Source organism: Cebus imitator, unplaced genomic scaffold, assembly GCF_001604975.1.
Source record: "Cebus imitator isolate Cc_AM_T3 unplaced genomic scaffold, Cebus_imitator-1.0 Scaffold135, whole genome shotgun sequence".
Classification (NCBI taxonomy): Eukaryota; Metazoa; Chordata; class Mammalia; order Primates; family Cebidae; genus Cebus; species Cebus imitator.
Genome location: NW_016107450.1, coordinates 2,311,227 through 2,320,362, shown reverse-complemented (window position 1 = coordinate 2,320,362; position 9,136 = coordinate 2,311,227). Strand labels below are relative to the sequence as shown.

Here is a 9,136-nt window from a genome sequence, read left to right as displayed (position 1 = left end):
GTTTTTCATAATATTTTCAAATAAGATCTCATTTATAGGACAATAATCAATTCAGAACATAATCGGATTTCTGAAGGATTCCTATGGATACTTCCTCTCCCTCCAACCCGAAGCTTTCTAAAGGCCAAGGAATGGTGGCCTTAATATCACTTTAAAAACAGCTCTGCATATCACGTCTTCCCCCTTTTTTCTTTACCTTAGGTTAGGTTAGTGTGAAATGCGAGATCATAGGACAGGAATGGGGAAGGTCCTCGTAGATTATTTTTTATGTGCATTTCAGCTGTTAAAAACCCTTTAAAGAAAGGATGAAGGTAGAAATGAAACATCTTGATGTGGGAGGCTGGTTCTCACCACCATCAGCACATCCTCAAAAGGCATCAATTCTAATTATTTCATAATTAATTTAGCTGTTACAATTACTTGTGCGAAATCGCTTTTAAAAACTGGAGCGAGTAGCAGTGCTGTCGCTGGGCCCTGCGTGCGTCCTTTTGGTCAAAGCCGGCCAGTCCCCGGTGTTGTCCACTTTGCCTCCCTGGTGGTGGAGATGCCTCCCTACCGCGGATTCCAGCCTCATTTCTCCGCTGTCGACGTGGGCTGGAGATCGCTTTGAAAGACGCTTCCTTGCAAATACCGAAATCTGTTTTCCTGGTAAACAGTAAACATTATTGTGTCCTGAGTAAACATTCCTTCGGGATCAGGGTCCTAAAATAAAACAAGCTGCCGGGGGTGAGATAGTTTAACTTGATAAACAAGAACCTGATAAACACTGCCGAGAGGAGCAACGGTAACCTTCATCGAGAAGAGATTATGGACCACACGGTCTCCGGGTGGGTCCCTTCTAATCTCCTTTTACAAGAAAAACTAAACGGATCTAATTTTGTTTGTGTGTTGCAGCTATAAAAGTAACAAGTTGTTTCACAGTTGTGTCTGGCTAATCGGTTTTTACACAAACAGCAAATGGTACATGATTTGTGCAAACACATAGAGAGGTTATTTCTAAATTTAGCTGACACCCCCTGGGAAAAGGGAAAGGCAGGGCTTCTTGAATTCACTTTTAGCCTCAAGAAGCTGCTGATCCAAGGCTTCTAAATGACATTGGATAACAGGGGCCTCATTCCATCCCTGATCCTTTGTTACTTATAAAATTACTCGCTCATATTTCCGCGCATAGCAGCAATACCGGCCGAGCCTGCGCCTGCAGCGTGACACTCAGCCACAAGCCGCCGCCGGAGACTCGCAGGGCTTTTTCCAGCGCTACATTCATTAGGCGGCGAGGTGAACAGAAGGAGAGAGCTGCCGGCAACTTTCCTTCCAGCCACTTCTTACCGTTGAACGATGGCCTGGAGATGGTCCCCTTCCTTTAAGTCTTGGGGGACCAGAAACTCTCAGACCCAGACCCCGACCCCCAACCTGCTAGTGGTGGTTTAAAGTGCTGGCAGATGTCAGGCAGATGGGCCCGGCCGTCGCACCCTCAAAAGGGTGTTTGGTTTAAGCTTTTTAAACCACGAAGATTTAGCGCAGAAGGGGAAATGCAAATATCATAATGATCGCTAGCATTTAGTGGTGGGGTAGGGGGAAGCCTGAAACCCACGTCTGAAGTTATGGAACGTAGGCACCTGCGACAAACGGCACTGGAAACAGCTCTCTCGTTGGGATTTAAAGGCAACACGACTAATATCCACTTTTTATTCCACTTAAGAGAAAAAAAAAACTAAAGGAAGGGGGCCAGATTTATTTGCAATAAAAGGAGGAAGCGGGTTGATTTTTATGGGGAAGATTTTAGCTTTCGGCTACACACGCATTTAGACTTTTCTGCTTTCTCTAGCACTCATTCCTAGAAAATCAATCCAGCCTTCAGGCCTGTGGCCCCTAGAGCATTCTCAGAACCAACTTCTGAGTGGGACCTCCCGCATCTAGTCCCTCCGGGAGTGGAGGGTGGGTCTGTTATGTCCAGGGAAAGGCGAACCAAGACTAGAGCAAAATACTTGTGCGGACTATGGAGGGTTCTCTATGAGATGGCAAATGTGGCCTGTAGGGGGCGACGAGCAGACAGAAAACTTCGCGGTTTGTCTGGGTCCAGCCCCAGCCCCGGAGGCCTCTTCTTCCCTCCGAGGTTCTGAGCCCCCTGACATCCTTGGTCATCCTCAGGCCCTGGTCGCCTAGGTCGAATCTCCAGAAGCTGCTTTCCTCCTTTCCTCGGCCCGTGTCCTGGGAGGAACAGAGTCCCGAGAGGAGTTTGTCCTAAAGATTGGGAGGCAATAAAGTTTAGTGATGAGGAAACATTGACTTGGAAGCAATTAGGAGTTATATTTGAGGTTATTTATTTCACACGGTTTATAGGGTGAGTCCTGGCAGAGGATGCTATGAAAGCCTGCTATATGTGTGTGAGAGGTGGGTGTTTTTAGGGTGAATCCCTTGAGAAACTGTCCTGAGGGGTATGTGATATGAAAAAGAGCAGGTTGCAGAGCCTTGTGTCCCCTGACTCCACCTGTGTCCCCGCTGGTGCAGCTGCAGAATAAAGTAGTGCAAGGAGGAGGTTGAAGGGGCATTCTGAAAGTGCCAGGCTGAGCTTTGTGGGGGGCCGTCTGTTTCAAGGGAGGAGGCAACAGGAAAAAGCGGGAGGAGAAAGGCCTTGCAAAAGGCGTTCCAGCAGGGATTAGGCATTTTCTAACTGTGACTTTGGACAAGTTGCTTGGTTTCTTTGAATCTCTCCATTTTCTTGACTCTGCAGTGAGAATGAGTCTGCCTGTCGCTGGGACTTGCAGAATGAAGTGACTTGGTGTCAGTGAAAAATGTCTTATAAACTGTAAAGTGCTGGGGGCATGTAGAGTTTATTTCTTAATGGCCTCTGCAGGGAGAAACAACTTGGTACTAAGCACTGGTACACTACCAAATACCTTGGCTTGGTTTTGAACAACTTGATTTTAGGTATGAAAAGTGGGTTTTTCTAAGAGGGGTTACAGAACCTACCCCAGGAAACCCCCACCCCAAAAGGGGCTTTTAAATGTGGAGCCTCCTCCTGGTCTGTAGCCCTTCTACCATGCCCAGGAGAAGCCCCTGGTGCCCACCCATCCTTCGGCCCGCACCCGCAGCTCCAGGGAGAGGGCATACTTGTCTCCCATCTCAGGCAGAGCGCGGACTCTGCTGTTTGCCCCTATGCTTCCACCATCCCAGGCAAGTGGGGAAACCTGAGTCCACCGTTGACAGACACCCATTAGTGCAAGATGCGGCCTGGGAGGCGAATTAAAGGTAACCAGATCCCAAACCCACTTAAAAGACCATCCTCCTCTTGCTGCCCTCCAGCAGTTGGCAGAGTTACGCCCAGAGCCAACTTCTCTCTTCGCCACTCCCCCTCCCCTTGAGGAATGTATAAGCCATTTTTTGCTCCCTGGGGTACACAGAATACAATTTGAAAACAAATGTAAAACCAGCTAGGGTGTCTGTAAGAAAGCATAACCATCTCATTTTTTTTTTTTGAGACGGAGTTTCGCTCTTGTTACCCAGGCTGGAGTGCAATGGCGCGATCTCGGCTCACCGCAACCTCCGCCTCCTGGGTTCAGGCAATTCTCCTGCCTCAGCCTCCTGAGTAGCTGGGATTACAGGCACGCGCCACCATGCCCAGCTAATTTTTTGTAGTTTTAGTAGAGACGGGGTTTCACCGTGTTGACCAGGATGGTCTCGATCTCTTGACCTCGTGATCCACCCGTCTCAGCCTCCCAAAGTGCTGGGATTACAGGCTTGAGCCACCGCGCCCGGCAACCATCTCATTTTTATTTCCTGAAGTGCTATCATATATTAGAATTTTTTTAATGCAGAATTAAATTGGTCTCCTTCCCCATTTTAACATAAAATTGGTACCTAAGGTTCTTCTCTAGATGATCTGTGCTTTTGCACCCAGATCCGTCCCATCAGAGGCGAGGTGGGGAAGACGAGGGACAACTTCACTCTTGCGTGAGTCCTTTGGTGCTGAATTCCGAAACCGTCTTCAGAAAAACAGTCCTAGGATATCGGCATTACAAGTGGCCTCCAGGGTCACCCTGGACATCTTTTCACACAGGGCCGCTCAGAAGGTTCTGGGACTTACCCAGGGTCACTCAGCAGCCCAAGTGCAAGCTATGGAAGTACTCCGAGGAGGAAAAAGTGTGCTTTACCCAGCAAGAAGCCGCCACTTGAGGAAGCAAACACAGCAGGCTCTGGGGCAAGGAAGATTGAGGAGGGTTGAGAGGAGAAGGAAAAGACAGACACAGACGCGCCAGGCTGGTGGAACTCAGCTCCGGAAAGGCTGTGGACCTGGACCCTGGGGCTTCCCCAGGCCTGGGCGCCTCTAGCTCGGCTCTGGGCGGTTCTGCGGGGACCGACGCCCCCATTTCCTTCTTGCCTCGTGATTTGGGAGAAAAGAAAGAAGGCGGGAACTACAGGCCGGAAGCTCCCCTCGCCCAGTGGCCCAGCCACAGTGCTGTCGTGTCGGGGGTCGGTCCCCATGGGCGCCCCCGACTCCCTGCCCAGGCTGAGATCACCCCCGTGCCAACCTCGAGGGCTCGGCCTCCGGGACTCCAGCTGCCCCTGCCTGGAGGGAGGGAAGGGAGAAGAGAATTCGAATTAATTACGAAGGAAACCCAGCAGGGAAAGACACCCGCCGCGGACCTGGGCGAGCGGCTGGCCGCGCTGTGGGGCCTCTGCGCCGGTCCCCGTCCCGCGGCGACTCAGTTGCCGGCTCATGAGTGGCTCCCGACGGAAAATAAATCCCCTCAGAGTGAACCTGGGCGGCCTAGAGGGTCCAGCCTAGGATCTTTGAGGAAATAGGTGCAAGTTTACCACGCTCTGATTAGGCCACAGCCCTAGGCGCGAGGACCCTGGCGACACAGCGGCTGGGGGATGGACGGGAGAGGGTGTCCCCCACCCACGGCCGCTGACCGGCAGCGAGAAGCACGCTCTCCGCCATCCCAGGCCCCGCCGCTCCCGCCTCTGCAGACTCCGCGTTTGCCACGCTCCTTCCCGGGGTCCGGCGACCGGAGCTGCGGTGCTTGTCTTACTGAAGGGGAGAGCTTTGGTTCTTTTCCTCCCTCCCTTCATCCCTCCCACTGTCCTCTCCGATGGTAAGCAAGTCTCAATTTTCTCCATAAAAACCCCTGTTACCCTCTCTGCAAGGGGCGTGTGCTAGGTTCGCAGGGAGCTCTCTTGTCAGCCACAGACCAACCCTAAACTCCAAATGTTCCCTTTGCTCTCGAGGTTCCCCTGGGAGGCAGCGCCTCCTCCGCGAAGCCTTCCTGAGCCAACCAGCCCAGGTCAGTTGCTCCTTCTTGAAGCTCACCGTGCCAATTAATGAGCCATTGTCATTAGTGATACCCTGTGAGTTCCTGGTGAGTTCCTGACCGACTAGCATTGCTGAGCACAAAGGGGACGATCTAAATTATTTGATGAATAACAACCTCGCACCAAGGGGGCGGGTACCGGGGATCTTGAAGGCTGTTAACGGATCAAATCTTTCTCAAGAGTTTGGGGGACTGTTTTCTTCCCATTCCTTTTCTTCAGTTTCCTTCTTTATAATAAATGCTTTATATAAACACTTAATTTTTTAAGTGAATGTATTTAACTCCTCATCAGAGGTCTTAAAAGCATATTTTTCTGGCATGTTTCTCGGCCAATGTGAAATTACTAGAAAATTTCTCCCAGCCTGAAATACCAGTAGCTAGTTCCACCTCTCACCCTAATGCAGAAACCTCTTCAGAACACCGGTTTTCAGCCAGCCTCTGCTTCGATTTTTCCAGTGGAAAAGGAAGAGGAACCACTACCTCACAGAACAATCCATTCCACTTAACCGGCGTCGTTATTTGTTCAAATGTCTTTCTCTTCTAGAACCCCTTTATTTCCTTAGTAAAGGATAGTGGATTTGAGAGTCATTTGCTCAGATTTTCATATGAAAGATGTCGTATTTCCATGGGTTGGGTTTCTTTATCTAGAAACACAAAGAATTCACTGTCCTTTGGCTCCTACGTTAAAACTACTATTTGTAGGGGGAAACTGAGCCAAAGCTAAAGCTTTGAGAAAGCCTCTGGGTTCTGTATTCATTACACACAATCCACAGTGGTCCACAGGCCTTGCTTTGAGACCCACTTGGAGAGCCTTGGGTTCAAGCTACACTAGGTGGTAAAACTCTTGTGGAATTGTAAGAGTTTTGTGTTCTTGGTTTTTTGTTTTGTTTTGTTTTTGCCAGATAAAAAGCATTTTTTTTCTTTTTACCATTTTGTTTTTATAAGCTAACATAAAAAATATTTTTTAAAAAGTTAAACAAATCATTTAATTTCTCTTTCATTGCTGTATTCCTTGGCAAAAAGTTGTCTTACCTACATCAGTCATCTAAACCACTCATCATACAAAACTAGGAACTTAGATGCCTTCTCTGAAAAATATTCCTGTAGATTCTGCTGTTTAATTAGAGAAGCAGAAAGAAGTAAAATCCCGGATTATTTGGCCATTGCCTTTCAATTGGAATCAAGATAATGTGCTCTTTTGTGTTATCCATTTAATGCTTTTTTTTTTTTTTTTTTTTTTTTTTTTTTTTTTTTTTTTTTTTTTTTTTTTTTTTTTTTTTTTTTTTTTTTTTTTTTTTTTTTTTTGGCAAATTTATATCCCAGTTTGTGTGGTTCCCATTTGATTTAGTCTTTATATAGCTCTGTTAGCTTCCTTCTTTGCCATTGTTACAGATTATACTGGTAAACCGTCTCTCAAATTCTACCAGCTTGCAAATGTAAATGTTAGTTGCAAGAGCAAGGTAGTATCAAGATCAGCACAAATTAATCACAAGCACTGTGAAACATCTGCTTTATTGATGGTACTTCAATGGCATCATCTTTCCATATACATCAGGAATTATGACTTTATGATAAAGTTGCTCTTGTTGCTAGAGGGAATCGAGTGCAAGAGTTAATAGACAGGATTAAAAGGCAAGGCTAATTTCTAGTCCTAGTCCTGACATTGAATTTAGAAGCCCACATACAGTAAAAATTACTATTAAAAATTTAGCTGAGAAAGGAAAGGAATTATAGTATAATAACTATCATTTTAAAATTTTAGCTTTTTGAGTAACTGTTTTAAAAATTTAGAGTTTTTTTTAGACCTTGATGTTACTTTTATCTTGATTTAAGATACCTGTCATTGAAACCTCCAGCAGTTTGAGGACTTATTTACTCTAATACTGATACTATGTACTATAGTTCAGGGTAAGGGATTGAATTATTCTCTGCTACTACCACCTATGAGGCCCAATGAATAATTTGAAGCCTCATGGGAGATTACGAGCAGTATTGTGAGTTGAGAATCTCAACTTTGAGAACCAGTATTCTAGTATAGTATATTCAAAATACACACTTAATGGGTTACATTTTTTTTCTGTTACTTTAAAATAAAATATTATTACATTAAATGAGATGAAGTTTGAGGAGTATATTATTAGCTGTGAGAGCTAAACACTTATGATGTGAGAGATAACTATACTGTATATTTCAAACTAATTCCCCTACTTGTGAAGGTTTCTTATTTGAGACACAGAATGATATTCTGGAAGGAGCATAGGCTTTGGACTTGATAATCTTAGGGCCAAATCTTGGCTCTGCCATTTCTTTTTCTTTTTTGAGATGAATCTCAGCTCACTGCAACCTCCGCCTCCCTGTTCAAGCGATTCTTCTGCCTCAGACTCCTAAGTAGCTGGGATTACAGGCACATGCCATCACGCCCAGCTAGTTTTGTTTTTTGTATTTTTAGTAGAGACAGGGTTTCACCATGTTGATCAGGCTGATCTCAAACTCCTGACTTGATAATCCGCCCACCTTGGCCTCCCAAAGTGCTGGGATTACAGGCATGAGCCACCGCACCTGGCTGTCCATTTCTTAACTATGTGATCATGATTAAAGTTACTCAGCCTCTCTGAATCTGTTTTCTTACCTACAAAATGGGGATCAGAATATGAAGATTTACAATCATGTATTTGGAGTGCTCAAATATGGGGGCTATTAGTACTATACAGTTTTGCTGTTATATAGTGGTCATATTTTCATGAAGCTGCCTTAATTTTTACTCTGATATCATATACCAAATAGTTGCCACATTTCATATTTAAAAATGAAGTTGAGATCACTGTCCCTTCCATCTGTTTGAACTCGGTATCATTTTTGTGTTCTCACAACTTAACAAATGTGAAACAATTTACTCTGTGGTGCTGCTTGGTAAATAACTTTTTCACTTTCAGGGTATTTTTCAGTCTTGTGGATGAGGGGTCTTGACAATAGTCATTAAGATATGATAGCATTTTCACAAGAACAAGGACATGTGCCTTACGTCTCTTTGCTGAGCTCCGGTCTGGATGGACTAATTTTAACCTTTCTGCAGATCTATACTAATATTTCACTAGGAGAAGTCACTGTCTGCCTAGGTTGGATCTGATTAAGTCAGTACTTAATTTTGCTGGTAAAGACCACCTTAATTATACTATCTGGTTAATGGGAGGATGCGATGTTGTTTAGTTAAAGGAGGATGGGATAGAAATCAGCCGGCGTGGGTTTGCTGGCTGGTGACTTTAGTTAAGGCACATGAAACTCCAAACTGCAGATCCTTATTATCTAGTGGAGACATATTACATATCTGTTTAGCTTACTCCCATTAAACCAAACATCATTTAAAAAGCAGTGTTACGGCTCTTTTAGAATTAGCCTAGCAGGTTTTCCAGTTTTCACCAGAAAACTAAAGAAATAAAAATAAAAAGAGGGAGAAAGAATGAAAAACCATTAAAATGTGAAGCTGCCCTGAATTCCTCTTAATGGGCATGAGAGGCAGGGAAGTGAAGCAAAGGTGGCAGTGGCATAGACAGCTATTTCCATAGGTAGAGTCACTCCTCTCAGACTTTTTTTTTTTTTTTTTTTTTTTGAGACACAGTTTCTCTTTTGTTGCCCAGGCTGGAGTGCAATGGCTTGATCTTGGCTCACCACAACCTCCACCTCCCGCTTCAAGTGATTCTCCTGCCTCAGCCTCCTGAGTAGCTGGGATTACAGGCACGCGCCACCATGCCCAGCTAATTTTTTGTATTTTTAGTAGAGACGGGGTTTCACCATGTTGACCAGGATGGTCTCGATCTCTTGACCTC

General features: G+C 45.4%; 1 non-coding gene across 1 annotated transcript; it reads left to right on the top strand.

The window, feature by feature from the left end:
• The first annotated feature begins 8,679 nt into the window (after nt 1-8,679).
• LOC119473156 lies at nt 8,680-8,741 on the top strand. The gene has a single exon (XR_005202352.1). It is a non-coding gene; the product is annotated as a U7 small nuclear RNA (small nuclear RNA).
• Nucleotides 8,742-9,136: the final 395 nt, after the last annotated feature.